The 23,149-nt window shown below is 39.1% G+C and overlaps 1 protein-coding gene across 11 annotated transcripts in view; it reads right to left on the minus strand.

Annotated features, from left to right (window-relative positions):
* Nucleotides 1–23,149, minus strand: part of Tasp1 (taspase 1) — a 255,934-nt gene that overhangs the window by 98,391 nt on the left and 134,394 nt on the right. The window lies entirely within an intron of this gene.

Genomic DNA, 23,149 nt, shown 5'->3' on the forward strand with positions numbered 1-23,149 from the left:
GTGGTCAGATTCCAAACTCTGTTATGTGAATTTTTATCTGCTGTTAGTATAGTTGCAGGGAGTGGTGTAAAGTAAACTCAGGTTATCAGGCTGGGCAGTGAAGCGATTACTTATATTGTTCTATTATTAAATAAAACCCAGGAGATGAATAGGGGGTAAAAAACCTGATTGAGGAACTGGAGAGGTGGCTCAGCAGTTGAGAACACTAGCTTCTCTTACAGAAGACCGGGGTTCAATTCCCAGCACCCACATGGCAGCTCACAACAGTCTGTAACTCCAGTTCCAGGGCATCCAACACCCTCACAGAGACATACATGCAGGAAAAACAGCAATGCACATAAAAATAAATAAACAACAACAAAAAAACTGATTGATCAGAGAAGCAGCCAGTGACCTCATCTCTCTCTCTCCTAGCTTGACCCAAAAGGCCAGAGAATCTTTCTAAATCCCTCCCTACTACTTCCTGTGTCTCTCTATATGACCTGGGTTCTCCAAAACCTCTATGGCCAATTCTGGTCATCTAGTAGCTAGCTCCACCCTCTGATTCAGGGTAAATTTTATTGGCAGTCTCAAGAGTATCAGAGTGTGATCAAAATATCCCACAACAGGGTAGCTGTAGATGAAATTCTAAACAGTCTTAGTAAATAAGAAACTCAGAGCCAAAAACTGAGGAAATAGCCAAAGAGATCAGAGCAATATCCATGACTAGCTTTAGATTACCACCAGCAGTAGCTTCCCCATACAAAGTTTTTTCCTGCCTGACTTGTGTTTTTATTGCCTTTCTGTTCTGTCTTCTCATTGGCTCTAAACCCAGCCACATCACTTCCTCGTCACTGCCTGTCTATACAGACCTCCAGGTCTCTATGGTTGGTACTGGGATTAAAGGCTCGTGTCATCATGCTTGGCTGTGTCCTTGACCACACAGAGACTCTCAAATAAAACATTACATTTCCTCACAAAAAAACATCACCACATTTCCCACTGTTATTCTAAGAAAAAAGAAAAAAAAACTATAACTAATATAAGAAAAACAATATACAATAAGTACAATAACTATATACAAGCAATAAATACCGCGACAATGTCTAGTCTATTTGACATTGACATTTGACAAACTCAGAGAAAATATTGCATTACCTATTCTATTTTGGTAAGTCCAAAATGTACCTGATTCACTTTTTCTTCTAACTTATATTAGTAACAGAGAACTATCTTATATAATATCTTTCAAATTTATACACTTATGCCTCTTTACTGAGTTTCTTTTCTGAAATTCTCAACAAGGAAAACTATAACTATAACTACTAATTTTCAAGTAACTATAACTATAACCATAACTATCTAATCTTCAACTCCCTCAGAGACCCAAGAAGGAAATATTACCTAATAAAACAAGAAGTGCAAACAAGTGACTTCCAAAAAATATGAGTTGACAGAAACAGCCAGCTGCCTGGACAGTCACCCAAGGTTTCTCTGCAATGTAGGGGCATCATCTTCAGCCTACTGTATCTGACAGACTCATTTGTGAAGTAGGATGTACACAAGGCCTACAGTTCGACCTCACATTTGGTAAGAATGGTCCATGTATGAAAAACACCTGAATTCCACCAGTGTCCTGTCATGATTCAGGATTTTAAGTTCTGGAAATTGTTGGTGTTTTTGGAGTTCGGCTGTCCATTTTTCTTGGCTTGTGGGTGGCTTCATCTCAGCATCCTGTTCTTCTCTGCATCTCATTCTTCTTGGCTTGTGGGTGGCTTCATCTCTTTTATTAAATACCATTCTAACATTGAGAGGTTAGACTCCATCAGCCTAGTTACTCTTTCAGCTACTGTTCCACTGCACATCAGAAGTCATCGGTCTACTGCCTGTTCAGCTGCCTTCAAAGAAAGGGGCACTGTATCTTTTCCAGACTGCAAAGGCCACTTCAGCAATGGTGCCATATTGTCCTGGCCTCAGAGGATGCCTGTTGCTAAAGCTACAACCACACTTGTCTTGGTAGTCCTTTGTTTCGTGTCCTGTCTGTCCATTTTGTCCTGTTTGTCAGCAGTCTATTTGAGGACACTTTGTTGTCCAGTGGCTAACTTTTGCCACAATGAAAGCTAACTCCATATGGAGTTTCTTCAATGCCCATATCTTCTCTGAAGTAGATTGGTGCTGCCAGGAGCTGACATGTCTCATAATCATACAAGAAAAAAGAAAAAGTGCCTTTACCTACTTGCTCAGCCATCTCATCAGCCCCCAAATGGTTAAGTCTTGACACCACCATCAAAACATCTACATCCACAGCTGCAAGAATTGAGTATCAACTTAACTACAGATGAGATTGACACAATGTTTCATTATAGATGCATGTGAAGAAGAGTGTATCCTTTTTGTAGCAAATATTTTAATTTTCCAAATATTTTAAACACAGTCAATAAATGAAAGTTATATGAAAAATAAACAAATAGATGATCGGGAATTTAGAGAAGGAAAAGTCAGGCTAATAATATTTTAAAAATTAAAAATAATGAGCTATATAAATTATGATGAAAAGATGAAAATTTCAAAATAAAAAAGCTATAAATCAAATCAGATGGCTGAGAACACAAAATAAAGGAAGGCCAATAGGGTTAAGAGGAAGTAAGAGACAGGAAACAAAAGGACCCAAGGTTCTGATAGAGTTGGGGAAATATCTAAACTGATGCACAGAAATGAGTGAGAAGAGGAAAGAGAGCATTTGTCTCTGTGGGATGATCTCCAGGCCCTAACAGAAGTCTGAGAAGCAAGAGAGAACTATGCCTAACAGCTGGAGATAATAAGACAGTTTTCCAAAACTGACACCAACTGACAAAGAAGCTCAGCAAAGCCTGAGAAGGAAAAACACAAACTATGACACCTGACTGTATTACTAACAAGTGCTAGAAAGTAAAAAAATGAAACATCAAAAACAGAAAAAGACATATTACATTCCAAAAGAACACTCTAAAACTGCTTAGCAGAAACAATGGACATAAAAAGATAACAGAAAATATCTGAGAAGACTAAGGGCAGGGAGGGAGACAGTGAGAGGAAGAAAATATCTTTTAACAGTAAAGACACTTCAGACAAATGAAATTTAGAAGATTCAGCAGCAGTATATTTGGACAATAAAAACATTAAATGGCATGAAGCCTGAACTTTAATTTTGCAAGAAAAAGTAACTAGGGGTGCGTGCGTGTGTGTGTGTGTGTGTGTGTGTGTGTGTATGCATGCGCCTTTTTTAAACCAACTAACTGCTTAATACACACAAAAAGATAAAACATTGTGGTATTTATGAAACATATAAACATTAAATGTTTATATTCATACATGTTCAAAGCTCAAAGAAGCAGAAGGAAATAATGGCTTATACTATCACAAAAGCTCTTGAGTTTGTGAGTAAGCAAGTGTTTGTTTGATTGGCAACCTTTACCTGTGTCATGCTTTTATTTGTGAGTTCATTAAAGGGATTTTATTTTCAAAAATTTTTAATACATAAAAGAAAACTTAAATGAACAACTTAGGGAATTTCCTGTATACCATCGCATTATTTTGAAAACTGATATAAAAATTTAAATATCTGAACATGTTTTCTATCTTTTCTATAAGAACTATACATTAGAGTGCTGTGGGATGTTCTGTATGGCAAATGTGTTGCTCTGATTGGTTAGTAAATAAAACACTGATTGGCCAGTAGTCAGGCAGGAGGAAGTATAGGCGGGACAAGGAGGAGAAGAATTCTGGGAAGTGGAAGGCTGAGTCAGAGACACTGCCAGCCACCGCCAGGACAAGCAGCATGTAAAGATGCCAGTAAGCCATGAGCCATGTGGCAAGGTATAGATTTGTAGAAATGGGTTAATTTAAGATATAAGAACAGTTAGCAAAAAGCCTGCCACGGCCATACAGTTTGTAAGCAATATAAGTCTCTGTGTTTACTTGGTTGGGTCTGAGCCGCTGTGGGACTGGCGGGTGACAGAGATTTGTCCTGACTGTGGGCCAGGCAGGAAAACTCTAGCTACATTAGGGGAAGCCAAACAGATATTATAATTTTTTCTTTTTAGAGAAATCAGTAGATAAGAAATGAAAGAGAAAGTAATGCTAGTGCATTATAGTGATAGACAACTATAGAGATAAATCCTATGGAAACATATAAACAGCAAGATACAGGCAACACACTGCCACCGGTCAACAGAAAGCAAAACAATGAAGGAACATATTGTTTGGGGATACATATTCAATTGAACTTTTTTTAAAAAACAAAGAGTAATGATGCACAATTTTCAGAACAGCAATAGCCTGGAAAGGAAAGTAGGGATTTGTAAGAGAGCAGAAGACACAATAGTGTTGGTCATCAGAGTGGTATATGCACAATGGTGGCATTGGGAGCTTTCTGCTGTAATCTCCCTACACCACCAGCAGCTTTGAACACTAATTATTTATTGACATCTGGGAATCCAGCAATGTTGGAGTCGAACAGGGATGTTCAGATATACAGCACAAACCACAAAATCCAATAAATGCTTTGAAGAGAGTAAGAAAAAACAGTTTCCTTTGCCCCCATCACCACCCCTTCAGGTTCTGTGCTGAGAGAGAGATCCTCACAACTTACTGCACCCATGGTCCAAAGTGAAATCAGAGTGAACAAGCCCTGGGCTCCTCAGAGGAGTGGGATGCAGTCCAAGAAGCTGATTTCTTCCATGTCCATCTAAGAACATGAAGTGCCTGGAGTGGTTAACTATTCAGAAGAGGCTGATGAAGGGAAGAGAGGTTTTTAGGTGCTACTAACTATAATTTGACTACTCTGAGCTACCGGAGAGCCTATCTCAAAGGGAAGAGGAGAAACAACAAATATCTGATATTTAATCACTATAAAAGCCAAAAATTTTGGCTATAACATGGGAAACAAGACAAGGCAGGAACAAGACAAGGATGCCCATTCTCCTCACTCCCTACTCAACACAGCACTCAAAATCCCAGCTGTGCAAAGAAAAAGATTTTTCTCTGATTGCAGATGAAAATATCTTGCAGAGAGAAAAACCTCAGATTCTACAAGAAAATGTTAGAACTAATAAACTCAAAAAGTTGTGGAATGCAAAATCCATATACTAACGATAAACTGCTTGGAACAGAAATTCAAAAACAAATGCACAAATAAATTTAGCCATCCTGACCCATACACTAAAAACTAACAAATATTGATAAAATAAAATACAGAAAAAGGCACATGTAAAAATATTTATGTTAATAAACTGGATAAAAAATGACAACATCTATAACTACCCAAAGCAAACTACAGATAGAAGGTAGTCACTATCAAAATTCCAATTATATTTTTCACAGAAATTTTTAAAAATTAATCAAAATACCCTAATTAGCTAAACAGCCTTGAGCAAGAACAGAACTACTTTCTAATTTCAAATATTATAAGATATAATAATCACAATAGTACAGTGCTGGCAGATACACAGAACAGTAAAAAATAAGCCCACACACATATGGCCACTCATGTTTATTTCTGAAACCCAGTATCACTATTTTCAGACTAGACTCTACATATTGAGCTCAAGGACTCTCTTGCCTCAGTCTCTCCAAGCAAGGACTGCGGGTAGACACCATCAAAACTACTTATCCACTAAATTGTTACAAGGGTAATGAAGCTGGTTGAAAACTAGATACGCCAATATGTAGACGAATCCCTTGCCAATTCCTCAGCTAATCTTGTTTCCTCAGACTGAAAGCCTCTGAGTCCTCATCTGAATGGATCTTAGCTGAACTGCTGCTAAAAAGCTAAAAGCTTAAAAGGCTCTAGTTCCTGGTCCACACGCCTTATATACCTTTCTGCTTCCTGCCATCACTTCCTAGGATTAAAGGCATGGGTCACGATGCCTGGTTGTTTCCAGTGTCGCTTTGAACTCACAGAAATCCAGATGGATCTTTGCCTCCGGAATGCTAAGATTAAAGGCGTGTACTACCACTGCCTAAACCTACATTTAATATAGTGGCTGTTCTGGTCTCTGCTGTGGGATGTTCTGTATGTCCTGTGGGAGCCCTTCTTGGGTTCTTTGTGGCGTTACCCAGCAGGTCCGCATAGAGGATGATTAGGACCATGGGCCTGAGTGCAGGTGTCTGAGATGGTCTGCACTTGGCTGTGCTGGGGGATGGTCTGTATGTCAAGTTGTTCTGATTGATCAATAAATAAAACCTGATCGGCTGTAGCTAGGCAGGAAGGATAGGCGGGACTAACAGGAGAAATAAAAGGACAGGAAGGCAGAAGGACTGACTGCAGACGCCGCCATGACCAGCAGCATGTGAAGATGCCGGTAGGCCACCAGCCACGTGGCAAGGTATAGATTTATGGAAATGGACTAATTTAAGCTATAAGCACAGTAGCAAGAAGCCTGCCACGGCCATACAGTTTGTAAGCAATATAAGTCTCTGTGTTTACTTGGTTGGGTCTGAGCAGCTGTGGGACTGGCGGGTGACAGCGATTTGTCCTGACTGTGGGCAAGGCAGGAAAACTCTAGCAACAGGTCTCTGATAAATTTATTGATAAGTTTATTGGGGTGCACAATATATCAATTACACCAATACTTTTAATGTGGAATTTGCTCTTGGTATCATTTCCCCAAATTCACTTCAAAGGCTTAAGTGGCAGGACTCCTAAAGGAAAGTAGAGGGGTAAAGTTCTAAGTCACTGGTCATAGAAATGTTTTTATATGACAACAAAACTGCAGACAACAACAGCAAAGCTCAGCAAGTAAGACCATATTCCATTAAGACACAGCCACACAAAAAAGGGAGAACAAACTATGTCTGCTATAAGGGTTACCATGCAAAACACACACACAGAAACTTCATACAACTCCCTAGCAAAAACTCCCTCCAAGTTTAATGAGCAATGGACCTGAATAAGACATTCTTGCTTTGTATGGACATTATAGGACAGCCAACAGACATATGAAGAAGTACTCAAAATTACTAATTACCATAAAAATGTGAATCAGAACCATAGTGAAGTATCCGCTAATACCTTCCAGGGTAGCTAGTCTTAAAAAATTAAGAGACAAAAAGTGTTGGTGAGGACGTTGGGAAGGGGAGTCCTTTTACATATCTGATGAGAATGTAAATTGATTCAGCCATCATGCAAAATACAGCAGCAGTTCCCCAGAAAATTTAAAAAACCAAACTACCACATGATTCAATATACTTTTGGTATCTAAACAAAGCTTGATGTCTACATCTTTATGTCCATTGTAGCATTACTCAAAATAATCATGATATGGAAATATCCTAAGTATCAATAAATTAAAGAATAATTAAAATATCATTTTATATATACTGCTGTAGAATAATACAGCTGTACTCCATGACTATGTATTACTCTTGTTGGTTAATAATAATAATAAAAAAAAAAGCTGGTTGGCATATAGCAAGGCAGAATAAGGCTAGGCAAGAAAGCCAAACTGAAAACGCTGAGGGGAAGAAGGGTGGAGTCAGGGAGACTGGAGCAAGCTGCTCAGGAAGCAAGACATGCTAGAGGAGAGGTAAAGCCTTGAGCCACATGACAATACATAAATTAATAGAAATGGGTTCATTTAAATGTAAGAACAAGTTAGTAGTAAGCCTGAGCTATTGAACGAGCATTTGTAATTAACATGAGCCTCTGTGTGTTTATTTGGAACCAGGCAGTCAGGATAGAAAAAATTTGTCTACAATATACAAAGTGGAATATTATTAAACTTTAAAAACAAAGAAACCAGCTGGGGTGGTGGCACCACATGCCTTTAATGTTAGCGCTTGAGAGACAGAGTCAGGCAGATCTCTGTGAGTTCGAGGCCAGCCTGGTCTACAGAGCGAGATCCAGGACAGGCACCAAAACTATTCAGAGAAACCCTGTCTCCAAAAAAACAAACAAACAAACAAAAAAAAAAAACAAGGAAACCCAACCATGTATGACAATACGGATGACCCAGAAGGATATTACAATAAGTATGGTAACCAGACACAAGGAAGAAATAACACAAGAGCTCAATAACCTCTGTAGCTCTAAGCAAACGAGGCTCACAAGAAAAGAAGAGAGCTTAGCAGGGCTAAAACAGAAAACTGGAAACTCTTTTGTCAAATGATATAAATGTGATAAAATATGAATAAAGGGCTGGGAACATAGTTCTGTGGTAGAGTACTTGTTAAGCAGGTGTGAGGTTCGGGGTTCAATCCTCAGTACTGCTAAAGAAAAGAAGACAAAACATGATAAAAATAAGACCCACTGTCCACCATGATTAATGGCCATTACTAATAATGTATTATAGATCTGATTTTTGCTAAAATGGTAGTTCTTAATATTATTCTCACTACAAAAAGTTAACCATATGATGCATATGCTAATCATCTCAGTGTATATGTATAACAAACCATCACACTATGTACCTAAAGTATAGACAACTTCTGTGAAATTTATTAATTATAACTTAATAAAGCTGAAAAATAATATTAAAATGTCCATGTTAATTAAGCTAATGGCATTTGGAAGAAATCTGATTTTTTTATGCTTCACAACTTACATATATAATTTAGATGTTTTTATATGAATCCACCAGTGCATTTTTTAAATAGTCAAAAATTTTCTTTGGCCTATTCTGTTTTTCTGCAATCACAGAGAATAGGCATATCAACCAACATGTCTATGACATGACTAAACAATATAACCTCAGAGGACAACCACTACATACATGGCTATCACTGACAAAAATGTCATTACATAGTACAATTATGTACACAATTAATATTCAAGAAGAAAAGAGTGGTCAATTCCAAAGCCTCCTTGACCCTCAAAATAATGTTAAACTTCTAATAGAAAGGAAAAATTAGTTAACAGTTACCTAAACCCTTAAAAACACCAAGGGCCTTTTGACTTAAAGGGCACATTTCCATGCTTTAGGAAAAAAGATGTGTGTGTGCATGTGTATGTGTGCTCATTACCCAAGAAGAGTGTGGGAGCCCACAGAGACTCCATAGTATGTCCTTATTCCATCTTGACTCAAGGTCAGAAAGGCCAAGCTTGTTATGCCCCTCAAGGCTGCATAATAGGATGTTTTGGCCAAAGGTGTGGTTACCAGGTGTCTTATACTTCAACGCCAAATTATAGGATTCTTTGCCTTATGGTGTGGCTACTAGATGTTTTGAGAATTAAGAAAGTGTTTATACTTGTCTGTTCTTTGTACCTTGAACCATGATGTCCTTGAGATGAGGAGGTCTTTTGCCTCTCCCCTCGCTGGTGTATAAAAAGCCCATGAGGAATAAACTTGGGGCAGCTGTAGTATTTACTCCAAGCCCTCCCAGATCTATTCTGTGTCTGTCTTTTTCTTTTATGTCTACGTCTCTACTGTTCATATCTATTATTTCTTTTTTTTCCATTTTTCTTTAAGAAATTTTCTATTCACTCTACATACCACCCACAGATCCCACCTCCTCCCTCCTCCCACCCCCCAGCCCTCTTTCCCAAGCCACCCCACATCCCCACATCCCCCAAATCGAGGTCTCCCATGGGGAGTCAGCTGAGTCCAGCACACTGAGCCTGGGCAGGTCCAAGCCCCTTCCCACTGCACCAAGGCTATGCAAGGGGTCACAACATAGGCATCGGATTCCCAAAAGCCTGCCAATGCACCAGGAATGAATACTGATCCCCCTGCCTGGGTGCCCCCCAAACAGTTCGAGCCAAACAACTGTCTTCTGTATCCAGAGGGCCTAGTCCAGTCCCATGGGGGCTCCACAGCCACTAGTCTAAAGTTCATGGGCTTCCACTAGTGTGGCCGGTCATCTCTACACATCTTCCCATCATGATCTCAATGTCCCCTGCCTTAGCCAGACTGCAACCCACAGTTCCAGAGAGGCTAGCTAACAGGGAAAGAGCTAGGAAGGCCACATGGATAACCCAGCGAAGGAGAAGTGGATGAGATCTACATGAACGGACTGTGGGGGGCGGGGGGTGGCAGAGGATGAGGAGTGGGGGATGAGAACATAGGGAAATGGGAGGGTCAAGCTGGAACAGGGACAGAGTGGGAGGGCAGGGAGGGAAATACCATGATAGATGAGGATATCATGGGAATAGGAAGAGGCAGGGTGCTAGGGAGGCTCTCAGGAATCCACAAGGATGACCCCACGTTGGACTGCTGGCAGTGGTCCAGAGGGTGCCTGGACTGGTCTACTCTGGTGACCAGTCTAGCGAATAACCTAACTGTCATCATAGAGCCTTTGCCCAGTGACTGATGGAGGCAGATGCAGAGATCCACGGCCAGGCACCAAGCTGAGCTCTGGGAATCCAGTCAGTGAGAGAGAGGAGGGATTCTGCAGGCAGGAGACACCAAGTTCATATCTATTATTTCTTAATCCTTACTCTACCATTCAAGAGTGTTCAGGTGGGACCTGGTATAAGAGGATCTGATTCTGATCCCTATCTCACATGTTAAAAACCCTCGAATGGAAGAATATGTCTAGAACTCCACTACTGGGGAAGCAAACACAGGAAAATCTTTAGAGCTTGCCTGACATCCAATCTAGACAAATTGGTGAGCTCCTGGTCCAGTGAGAAACTGTGCCTTAAAAATCAAAACAAAACAAAACAAAAAACCTAGGGTGGATGGTCCCACAGTCATGTACATTATGAGCAGCACTAATTGTACTTAGTTGGGCGGGGGGGGGGGGGGGGGGGGGGGGTGCGGGAGGAAGCAGGGGCCTTTACTCCCAGTACTTGCAAGGCAGAAACAAGGATATTTCTCAAACTTTGAGGCAGCCAGCTCTAAGAATCAAAGTGAGTTCCAGGCCAGCCAGGGCTACATAAAAACATTTATCTCAAGAAAAATCATGCCCTGGTGGCAACTCCCTTTAATCCCAGTACTCAGGAGGCAAAGACAGGCGGATCTCTGTGAGGGCAAGATCAGCCTGGTCTTGCTAGCAAGTTCCAGGCCAGCCAGGAGACCCTGCCTCAAACAAAACAAAACAAAAGACATGAAGTTGGGAAGGAAGAACCGAGGAGACTGTGTGGGAGAATATAGTAGGTGTTGGACGAAGAAAGGATATGATATTTCAGTAGCAAGTATAAAATTACGAAAAATGAAGAAAATATAAATTTAAAAATGAGGTAGAGCATGAAGACACTCAATAGCTATCTCTAGCCTCCACACACACATGCACATTTACACACATACACATGAATTAGTACAGATATGTACACATACACGCACATAAAGGAGGGAAAGGACATAAAAAAGAAAATTTATTGCTATTAGAAAAACAAATTATGAAGAACAGTAACAACAAAATAAAAACAGGGAAATTATATTAAGGTATTTTAAGGGGTTAGAACATATAATAGAATTTTATATAGCTGCATTAAAAAATTTGTTAAGTCACCAACTATGGTAATTAGTTCATTTTGGTTTATTGTTGAGACAGGGTCTCTTGATAAAGCCCAGGCTATCCTGGACCTCACTATATGGACCAGACTGGCTATGAACTCACAGAAGCCCACCTACCTCTTCCTCCCAAGTGCTAGAATTAAAGGCATGCACCACTATACCTGGCTATGTAACTACTTTTAATTGCCAAGTTGACTGAGAAGAGAGTCCCTATAAGGAATTGTCTGTAACAATGTGGCCTGTAAGTACGTCTGTGGGGGATTATCTTGACCATGCTAATTGATGTGGGAGGTCTCAGACTAATGTAAGTGGCACTGTTTTTGGGAATTGGGGTCCTGTACAGTATAAGAGTAGAGAAAGCAAACCAGGCACTAGAAGCGTGTTTGCATTTCTTCCCACTCTTCTCTTGAACATGGTGGATATCATTAATTGCTTCAAGTTACTGCCTTAAACTTTCCCACAATGATGAAATTGTCTCACCTAAACTTGTCAGCCAGATAAAATCTTTTCTCTCCTAAGTTGCTCTAATCAGGATATTTGATCATAGAAACAAAAAATAATGCTAGGACACTAACTTGGGATTCACTCAGTTTAAGAGTTAAGCCAGGACTATCTCAGGTAATCCCTAAGAATCCTATCAGAGTGGGGGACTACTTGGGCAGGTATCCAAGAAATTGTACTTGCATTCACATTCCTAGGATAAAAACACAAAATTTTCAGATTGTCAAAGGGACAGTGATTACAAAAAAACAAAACAAACAAACAAAAACCATGTTAGCTAGTTCTCATAGATGGCCTTCAGTGAACCAAGCTGCTATCAATAGTGTTTGTATTCTAGTGTGATCCTCTGGTTCCCTCTTAATAAATGCAATGTCAGTCTCAGGACTAAACTCTTCAGAAGCCTAATGGCTTTCACTTTTTACTTCTGAAGAACCTTGAACCACCACACTGGAACTCCTGCAAGCTTGCTACAGAGGTCACATCAAACATGAATCATCCCTGAGGCTTCATGGGGAGAAGGCCAGGATAAAGTATCTCTTCCTATCAGTTGAATTCAGCCTTCAGGCTGTTCCACAAGGGAATAAGAGGGAACTATCACACATGTAGCTAGGCTGTCACTGAACTTCAGTCACAGCAAAAGAACTTCCCACATGAAAACATCACATCATGAGAAATAAGAAAATGGCCATTGTACAAGCCGTAAACATCTGACAGCATTCAAGTGGCTGAGGCAAGAGGATCACTACTTTGAGACCTGTCTAGGCAACATAGTGAAATCCTACCTCAAAAACCAAACAAAACTAAACTAAATTCAGTCACTTAGATTTTATGTATTTTATTTACAATGCCGTTTATATTACAAAGAGGTGAAATATAGATCAAACATTTAATTATGTCCTTATATTAACAGAAACGAAACAGAGTCAGGCATTCAAATGACCCTTCATTTAAAATAGTAGTGGTTAGTTACAGCTAATACCTTCTTCCGCTCTAGTCTTAAAAGTAGGAAGGAAGCTAAGGGAACACCGTGTAAAGATATCTACAGTGTTGCCGAAACATGACATTACATCATATTAGCACAATTATAACGCTTACCAAATAGGAATACTTCTATTGATTTTCAAAATAATCTTGCAAATGATATTTGAGTGGAAAATAAAGCCTCAGAGAACTGGGAGCCCTGCCCCAGAACCAAGCAAAGCAGAACATAAACAATATGAGAAAAGCCAGACCTCATTTCATCCATTCAATTAAGTGAAATGAAGATATAAACAAACTTTGTGGTGGCATTGTTTTCATCTACTGTATTTGATTTTTCAAAACAAAAACATCCATTTTCCACAGCCAGTTCTCTGTTAGCCAAAAATAATGGTAAAGGGCATGGCTTTGTTAAGAACAAGCTTATATAAAAAGTATGTTTTTAACTGTCTAAATATTTATAATATTTATCATTTTATTTTAATTATTATATATAAATTTATATATAACAAATTATATTAATTATTTATTTGTTTTATAATATTAAAAATATTTACCTTAAATTTATAGCTTTTTTTTCTCCTTTCTCACATTTCTCTACCACCTCTAAGTTCTTTAGGTACTTCTGTAATACTTAACCTATCTGAACTGAGAAAGATGCCTGACAACTACAACTCTCTAACAGACGACAATTATGTGTCTTCATTAGTGATCCCAATATGATGGCAAGTCTCAACTGTAGGGTACTTACGTGTATTTACTCTTGCACTCTGTACTTTCTGAATAAAATCCTGGTTTGGTTTTGCTTTCTACTCCCTCATCCACGATAATGTACACAAGCTACAAACAAGCCCTATGCCCTTCGTTTATTCTTGGGTAATATCATGACCCTTGGTCAGTAACTGGTTCATAAACAGACATAGAACATTAAGGAATCAACAAAATATGAAAAGAAGTCTGTTAGAGATCGTAAATAAAAATGATGAATAGATAGATAGATAGATAGATAGATAGATAGATAGATAGATAGATAGGTAGGTAGGTAGGTAGATAGATAGATAAAAATTAAAACATTACAGTTGGGCAAGGTGGCACATACCTGTAATCCCAACATTCAAGAGGCTGAGAGAGGTTTGAGAATTAGAGGTGACCCAGAGTCATTGTAGGAAAAAAAGTAAAGATCTACTGTCAATTTTTTCCTAGTAATGCAGAACTCTGATATAATCCTAAGACAGAGGCAAAAAAGGAGGACAACAGAACAAGCAAGAAAAGGAAAAGCAGGCACTTGTGTTCACCAAGGAGATTCAGATTCAGTCACCTGCAACCAGTCCACCTCTAAACTACTTCTTATATAAAATCATTTATATCATTATCATTGAAGCCAGATTGTCATTCTTATTACATGGAACTCAAGGAACAGTGTTATAGATGTTCATCAACTTATTGGAGTTAAACTAAATAAATTTGTTGTACAATGAAGACAACATGGGTAAACACAGAACTGAACATTCCTAACCCTCCGAGCAACAGAGCTCAGCAATACAGCAATACTGTGGAGCACCAACAGTAGACTCCCATGAGCATACTGCTGATAAGGAACTGGAGTTTGATGCACAACCAGTATCCCAGCAGAATCACACCACACATCACTAACTCAGGCAATCATCAAAACATCAAGATTTGTAGAACAGTTCCTATTGAATTAGTTAACACTTTCCAAATGCTGAAAAATCAAAAAATTATAAGCCAAACCATCTTACCCCAGGAATCAGTAAGGGAAGAGTTTGAAGAGAATAGTATATTTTACTAAAATTAAACCAAATTTAAACTATTCTTCTCTAAATAAAATGAGAGTCTGTATATGAATATCAAAATGTATGAAACAAACAGAGGCACTAACTCTGGTTTTTCTGGTGAAGCAAGTAATTCATTTGCCAATCAGAATCTGGGTTTGACAGTTCTGCAAAAGACACAAAGGATTCCTGAATACAAGTCAGCAAGTATTTACTATATACCATCATTCAACCCACCACCCCTCCCTCAAGAAACTCTCAAGTCTTGTGGCAGAGAACAGGACAGAAATTGTGTATGCGCTACACCATGGCACCACCAACCTTAAGGAATAAATTTTGGAATTGAGCATGGTAAGGAGTGAGCAGAAGGAAAGAGAGTGAGAGAGGAATGGAGAGAGGGAAACAGAAAAGGAGAGAAAAAGAAAAAATAGAAAAAGCTGCTGAAAAGAAATTACTTATTTTCTGGGCTCTTGAAATTTAAAGCAGACTTTAGCAGTGGACAAAAAGAGAAAAGATTCTTGAATGGAGCAGAAAGAAGCCATGAGCTGCTGAACACTGCCTATGAGCTAATGACAAGGGCAGATTTAAGCCTACAAAGGTTGTACTGTGCAAAGTCCAACACCTTACTCCTTATAGTTACTTCAGATTGAAATTGATTATAATTCTGATGAAAAAGGTTACAACAAAGAAACTGATCCTAAAATGTAAAATAAAATCAAAGTAGATAAAACAAATCAGACAAGTAAAAAATACGTAAAACAAAGAAGGGGTTAATGAAGAGGGGTCACGTAATGAAAGTGACTACAATGTATTATTTACATGTATAAAATTGTCAAAGGACTATCAGTAATACTTAGCGCACACCTACATGTCTTTCCTCCATGAGGGAAGATATCCTGGAACAGGTAAATACATTTCTTCCAATCCACTCCTTACATTAGGATTCAAACACAAGGCTCACTACAAATCTCCTATGACCCAGCACAATGTGCTTCCCAAATATCAAACTCAAAGTAGACACACACAGAGCTTAAAACCACTGAGGAATCTAATTAAAGTCTCTAATACAATAGCAGCTCATACATTTTGTTTTGTAAGTAACTATGTATGCTTCTACTAGCCAGCACTTACTTCAGACATTTTAATCAACAGAAATCAGTATAATATGCTAATAAATGAACTCCACCAGATATGAACAAATTCTGAAAGTACAAGGAATTGTTTGGTCATGGCCTGTTGTACAATAGGCTGGATCACAATAAAATTCATTAATGAGAACCAGGGTAGATATCAATATAAAGGGAAAAAATGCAAGCTCTCTTGACATTTTACATTTTCGTGTCCCCAATTTTTTTCCAGTTCCCCAGTGATTCTTTTCATTCAATTATCAGCCATCCTGCATAGAGCTGGTTTATGTGAAAGACATTTGAATTATCATTATGACTTTCTAATTCATCTCTTAGGACCTCTTAGAACAAGTAGTTTGCCTTATCCAGTTTCATTTACAAAGTCTTGTTAATGTACAGGGCTGGGTGTCTTCTTCAAGACATATGATAAACATAACTATATTGTTACTTTAGCAAAATCAACCTCTTTTAGTAGTTTTAGGCTACTCTGGATCAAATTGTAACCTGTTAAAATAGTCATTTAGTGCTCTGAGGAATAGCCGACAGTCACATCTTACATTCACCACCACCAAACACAATAATGAAACAGAACTCAGTGGTAAGTTGTATATGGTGGATATTGTAGAAGAGGCACAGTTGGGAGAACCACTCTTCCCACTGAAATGTCCTGGTATCATCTGAAAACTTAGGAAATGAGTCATCCCAGACTTGCTAGATCACATTCTGTATCTTAAATAAGACCTCCAGGTGACTCATACATATTTAAGTTTGAGAAGAGATAATATTAAAACTAAAAATAATAACCAAGAAACTGTTAGGAGAATATATAATTAAGATTACTATCCTTGGACAAGTAAGATGGCTCAGCAGCTAGTAATGCTTGCATCACATGCCTGACAACTTGAGTTCAACCCCTATAGCCCTTAGTAGGAAGAAATAATTGACTCCAGAACACACACACACACACACACTCACACATATATCATATATGTGTATCATATGATAATAACAAATAAAGCCACAGAGATGGCTTAATGGGTTAGAAGCATTTGCCACCAATACTGACAAGATGAGCTTGTTCCCAGGACCCATAAAGTAGACAAGAACCAGCTCCTACAGGTTGTCCTCTGACCTCCACACACATGTTGTAGCACATGTCCCCACAAAAAGATAAATGAATAAGAAAATAAATTTTCAACACTTGAATTTGTTCCAAGCCAGGCTATGATGGCACATTACATGTCACATCAGCATTAAGAGGTTGAGGCAGGAGGATCACAAGTTCAAGGCCAACATGAACTACATAGTGAAACGCTGTCTCAAAAAAGAAACTCAAAACAAAACAAAAAATGACAGATACCCCCAAAGAATTAAGAAACAGAAAGCCCAAACCTGAAGATCCATACACTAAGCATCTGAAAACTACAGCCTTTGCTGTGGGATGGTCTGTATGTTAAATTGCTCTGATTGGTCAATAAATAAAACACTGATTGGCCAGTGGCCAGGCAGGAAGTATAGGCAGGACTAACAGAGAGGAGAATTGAGGGAAGAGAAAGGAGGAGGGAGACACTGCCAGCCTCCACCATGACAAGCAGCATGTGAAGATGCCGGGAAGCCACGAGCCATGTGGCAAGGTATAGATTTATAGAAATGGATTAATTTAAGCTATAAGAACAGTTAGCAAGAAGCCTGCCATGGCCATACAGTTTGTAAGCAATATAAGTCTCTGTGTTTACTTGGTTGGGTCTGAGTGGCTGTGGGACTGGCGGGTGATAGAGATTTGTCCTGACTGTGGGCAAGGCAGGAAAACTATAGCTACACAGCCTAAAGTGTCCCCAGACACCAATTTCTCATAACAGATTGCCAACATCAGACATACTAGGTACCTTCAGAAACTGATGAGTTATTCCATGTACAGATTTCACAGCAACAAATTATCAATTTATAAAACTCAAAGTCAACACACTGTGCCTCACAGTCATTTAAACTGGCAGGAGTACAAAGTACAGAGAAATCTAAAGTAACATACTGGAAATATTTGACTTATGTTAAACACCACTATGGAATTCAAACATGCTCAACCAAGCCCTACTCCTTGCCAATCAGTTCAATGATTACCTTACATACAACTGTCCAACATATACCACTGGCTAAATTCAGTATTAATTTTTTTAAAGATTTTTCTGTGTATTTTTTTAAGTACAACTTATTTTAAGTAAGTTTCCTGAAACTAAAAAGATCTTCTACCACTACAAACAGAACAATACCAAAAATGGCCCTGTGCTATAAAAGGCACTGGTTGTACTGAGTGAAATTCTGTCTCTAACAAGAACCTTGTACAGACGAACCAAGAAGGCTAAGCCACCACGTCCACCAGTCCAGTAAGGGCCACGAAGCAGCGTGTCAGAAAGAAATTGTTTTTCTGCTCCTTTTGATGGGTTATGCTTTCAAGTCAGGAAATTAGAAACAGGTGTGCCAGAGGGCACACACATCCTCGCTCCACACTGAAAAACACGCGTTTTCAATTTTCAAACATGAAAGGGACTCCTGTTGAATGAAAGAAGAAATGAAAACCCAGTTCTGTTTCTGCTAACCATATGAAGGGAGTTTAGAAGGTCTTTGACAAGTTGCTCGATTTAGTCCCTCCAAGCAGGTAGTACTTGACAATAGGAAGGAAGAAGCATTCTTTCAAGTGAGGACAATCAAAGGGAGAAATACATTAAGGATCACAGCCTTGGCATTTTAACCCATCACTTGATCTATCTTATTCCTCTGTTTTTTACCATTTCTTCACCTCATGTTTTAAAATTAGAAGCCTGTTCTTTCACAAAATAACAACAAAGCGAAACAACAAAGCAATGCAAACTAAGTATCTAGCTAGGAGCAACAACAACAAAAAAAGAAATTATAAACATCAAAAGAACATCTTGGGGCCCACTTGATCCACTGTAATCCAGGTCTACAATCTCAGAGAAAGACTTTCTCATGAAGTCCTGAGTTCTCCTGGAGCTCCAGGTAATACTGCAGTAAAGTGAATGCGATGTGCAGCACTGGAGGGAAGGCAATGGTTTAGATGAGACAAGGAGAAATGATGGAACGCACTAATGGCTGCAACAACAGGTACATCCAAGTTGCTAGGTACATTACAGAGGCCTGCGAGTATTATAGTGTATACACATTCCCAGGAAATGAATCCAGCAGAGCCTCATTATTTCAACATATTTCCATGCTGACACGAAACTTTCTTTCATTACCAAGTAATACCAGAGCTTTCATCCCCTGAAGACACTGTTTCTCTATCTTGTACAGACCAGAGCATAAGCTAAGTGCCTCTAAAACAGCTATTGCTTAATTATATGTGAGAAATTACAAGTCTTCCTGCCAAAGAATAAAATAACTGAGATCATGTATACACACACACAAAAAAAAAAAAAATCCAGCTTTATGTTAAAAGTTTTCTTTAGAGCCGGGCGGTGGTGGCGCACGCCTTTAATCCCAGCACTTGGGAGGCAGAGGCAGGCGGATCTCTGTGAGTTCGAGGCCAGCCTGGGCTACCCGAGTGAGTTCCAGGAAAGGCGCAAAGCTACACAGAGAAACCCTGTCTCGAAAAACCAAAAAAAAAAAAAAAAAAAAAAAAAGTTTTCTTTAGAAGAGTATTTTAAATGTTCATTACACAATAATAAATAACAAAGTATACTTTATACTAAACAATATTATCCCTTTTATTGCTTGCCAAAAAAATCCACCAAAAAATACTATCACAAGATGGTAAATTTACCCATTTTATTTTTCAAATTATTTCTAATTAGCATGCATTATTTCACAATTAGAAAAGTATAAACTCATTTAATACCTCTATCACATACATAACAAAAGTTATCATGCCATGTTTTACTGATATCCCTGGGAGACCAGCTCTTTTCTGAAGGGAAATGGAGGAGAAGTAGCCCTAGGGGAGAGGAGGGTGCAAAGGGGAGGGACTTGGAGGAGAGGAGGGAGGTGATGTAATATATGAGAAAAAAATAATAATAATTAATAATAATAATAAAGCTGTCACTTTTAGCTAGTATCCTAGAAAATGATGCAGCATAATTCAGAATTCTAATTTATCTTGATCTATATTAGTGACTAAGCTATGTAAAAAAGCAGAAAGTAACATGTTAATAGTTCATCAGATATGAAGTGACTCAGTTAGAATAGGCAAGAGTCTCAGAATAGAATTCCTAAGCCATATCATTATTTAGTGCCTGGAAGTGTATTGGAGCTTTAAACACTCTGCTATCTGTGAATGAGAGGAATTCCTCCACCCCAGTAACCAAACCATCCAAGACAAGTGTTTTTAAGACGGTGATATTTACATCCAGAAGTCACCATTCATAAAACATTTTCATGTGGCATTAATCCCACATCTACATATCATTCCTCAAATTACTTCAACTTAAATGGCTGCTCTTTACATTGAGCAATCTAAAAATCTTACTGAGTAGGACAATCTTATGAAAGTTTATTGCTTCATAAGAACAAGACACTTGTGAGAAGCCAGAGTCAGCCATGTAGTAAGAAACAGCATTGGCTAATAGAAAGTTAAAGAACCAGAGTGGGTGAAAGCATGGGACCCAGCAGTAGAACCAATAGCTATGCATTTAACTTCTTAAGTGTCTGCATCAGTGCTCCTCTCTCCAGAAACAACTTTAGAAATGAAAAAAAAAAAAAATCCATTTTCATGTAACTTGCAAATGTATGAGCATTTCCCTGCTCAAAAGGAACTCTTGCTTCATGGGAAAGAAAATTCACTTATTCAAAGCTTCCTAGAGATCATAACCTAAGACTTCAAACTGAGGTCAAAATGCCTTACCCTCATCATCTTCCTCAATCATCCCTACTGTCAACAGAATAAAGGACTCCCAATCCATATTTACCTTCCTCTTGGTCCTTACTGGGAATGAATGGCCTTCCTCATTCTGCCTACTGTCTTGATTTGCCATTCATATTCATTTACATTTATTCATTCATTCAACAAGCATCAGAAGTTCTATGATGTATACCACCCACATTTCAGTGAACAAAGATGTTGGCACCCCAACCTTCAGGGTGTTTAGAGAAGACAGAAAATAAATACGTGAATATTAAAATAATAGACTATGAAATGATGCATACAATGAAAAAATAAAATATGAATGAGAATAGCAAGAATTTCATGTTTGTATACTTTGGTCAAGAGATCTGAGTGAGAAGGGAAACCATGTAACTAAGTTGATGGTGAGGGTGGGGACTTGACTCCTACAAGTGAAAAGCCAAAGGACAACTCAAGTGTAGGTCCTAAGGATTCCTGAAGGACAGTGACAGCCGTGGTACCTGCCACTGAGCAGTCAAGGGGAGGAAGGCAAGAGCTGCTGAGGAAAAGCTAGGAAGCTTTCATCTTTTCTTTTAAGATGAAACGCAAATGGACAGCCAAAGGTGGGAGATAAGAAAGGGAAGGGAGAGTAAGAGAGAAAAGAGGGAGGGAGGGATTGAGTTAGCTTTAAATGACAACTTCAGTGTTGAGAACTGACTAAAGGGAGAAAGAGCAAAAACCAAGAGACAAGCTAGAAAGCTTTTGCCATAAACTGGATTAGAAATGATGGCATCTGGGGTAGACTGGCAGCACTAACAGGCTGATAAACGGTCATATTTAAATGCATTTACAGAGGAGAACAAAGACAAGATGTGGGCAGCAGGGGAAGATCAAAGGATAGTGCCCCAATTTTGGCCTGAGCCACTAGGAAGATGAATTTGCAATCTGCTGTGTAGAAAAGATTTCAAGAGAACCTGGTGTTGGTTGGGGACAAAATTGAGAGCCCATATTTTGACATGCTAAGTTTGAGACATCCATTAGAAAATATGAGCAGGTGTGTTTAACAAACCTGTGGATTATAAATGAGCTCTAGGGAGGACCCAACTTGGAGATAGAGATGTACAAGACATCAGGATAGATGAAGGTTTGCCATCAGACTGGATGGGACACTAAAGGAATGGGTGTCCAAAGAAGGCAAGAAGAAGCTAAAGGCCTAGGCCTTTGATGATCAGATGCTGAGAAGTGAGAAAGACAGGAGGTATCAATACAGCAAACTGAGAAGTTGCAGTTCGTGAGGTAAGGGGGACAAAAGCAGAGCGAGCACCAGTCAAGGGCAGGAGTTCCAGAAGGAACAAACCCTTCAAACAGCTGTCAATGCTGATCACAGTATTAATCACCTAGATTGAAGTTGCTAATAATTTTGACAAGAGAAGATGTGGAGTGGTAGAGAGAAAGCTTGCCTGAAATATATTCAAGAGTAAATAATACCAGCACTTTGGATGCACAGGCAGGAGGATCTCTGGAGGTTTGAGGCCAGCCTGGTCCACATAGCAAGCTCCAGGACAGTCAGGGATATATAGAGAGAGACCCTGTTTGAAAATTAAATAAAATAGGGCAACTAAAAAAAAAAAAAAAAAAAGACTAAAATAATGAGCAAGCCTCAAACAATTCCTAAACATTTCGCCTTGCAGAGTTGCTATAAGATGGAGAAAGGACTAAAAAGATTAAATCCCAAATTGATTTGCACAAAACATTTTGAGGACAACTGGGGTATGGTTGCCAAAAGTTCCTGTGACACACTGAAGACAAAAGATAAAGAATAATGGCTGCTTAGAAAAGAAGATGCAGCATGGTTTCCTGGTTGATTTCAACATCCCTGAAAGAACAGTAGTGGCATTGGCAGACACTTCAGCACCAGTCCACCGCTGATCCTCTGTCCACTCCTGACAAAGATTTCATGAGTAGTTTTCGAGCATACTCCGTCAAGCATCTTCCATGTGGGCAGGGCAGAGTGCAGGGACGGCTGAGAAACCAGGAAAAAGGGGCGAACTATCCAAGCTCTTAAGGAAGAGACTCCAGTCAGTAACTCAATTTAAAGCATACAATGTTTTCAATGTATGCAGTTTTAAAATCCCATCTACCGTTGTACTTACTTGGGCAAATCATAGTCATAGCTCTCCCAGGCCTCAGGTTTCTAGGACTGCCATAAAAGCAAAGAACCTAAACAATCAGAAAACACTGAACTCCAAAGCAACCACACAGCAGTTTTCTTGTCACCCCAAAACTCTTTAGAAACATGACGATCTCCTCCAACCTTCCTGCCCACTCATCTCATTATCCCACCCCCACCTTCAGAAGGCATTCCCTGGAAACCTGCCAGCCAAGCGTGCCAGAGAAGTAAGCAAGCCAGCAAAGCAGGTAGGCTAGCTTCAGGTCTTCACCTTCCCTCCTCTCCTCAAATCCAACCCTCAGTATCATCCCCAGCTCTGTAGCAAACTACCT

The sequence above is a fragment of the Peromyscus maniculatus genome, chromosome 4 (assembly GCF_049852395.1).
Source record: "Peromyscus maniculatus bairdii isolate BWxNUB_F1_BW_parent chromosome 4, HU_Pman_BW_mat_3.1, whole genome shotgun sequence".
NCBI classification, from domain to species: Eukaryota; Metazoa; Chordata; class Mammalia; order Rodentia; family Cricetidae; genus Peromyscus; species Peromyscus maniculatus.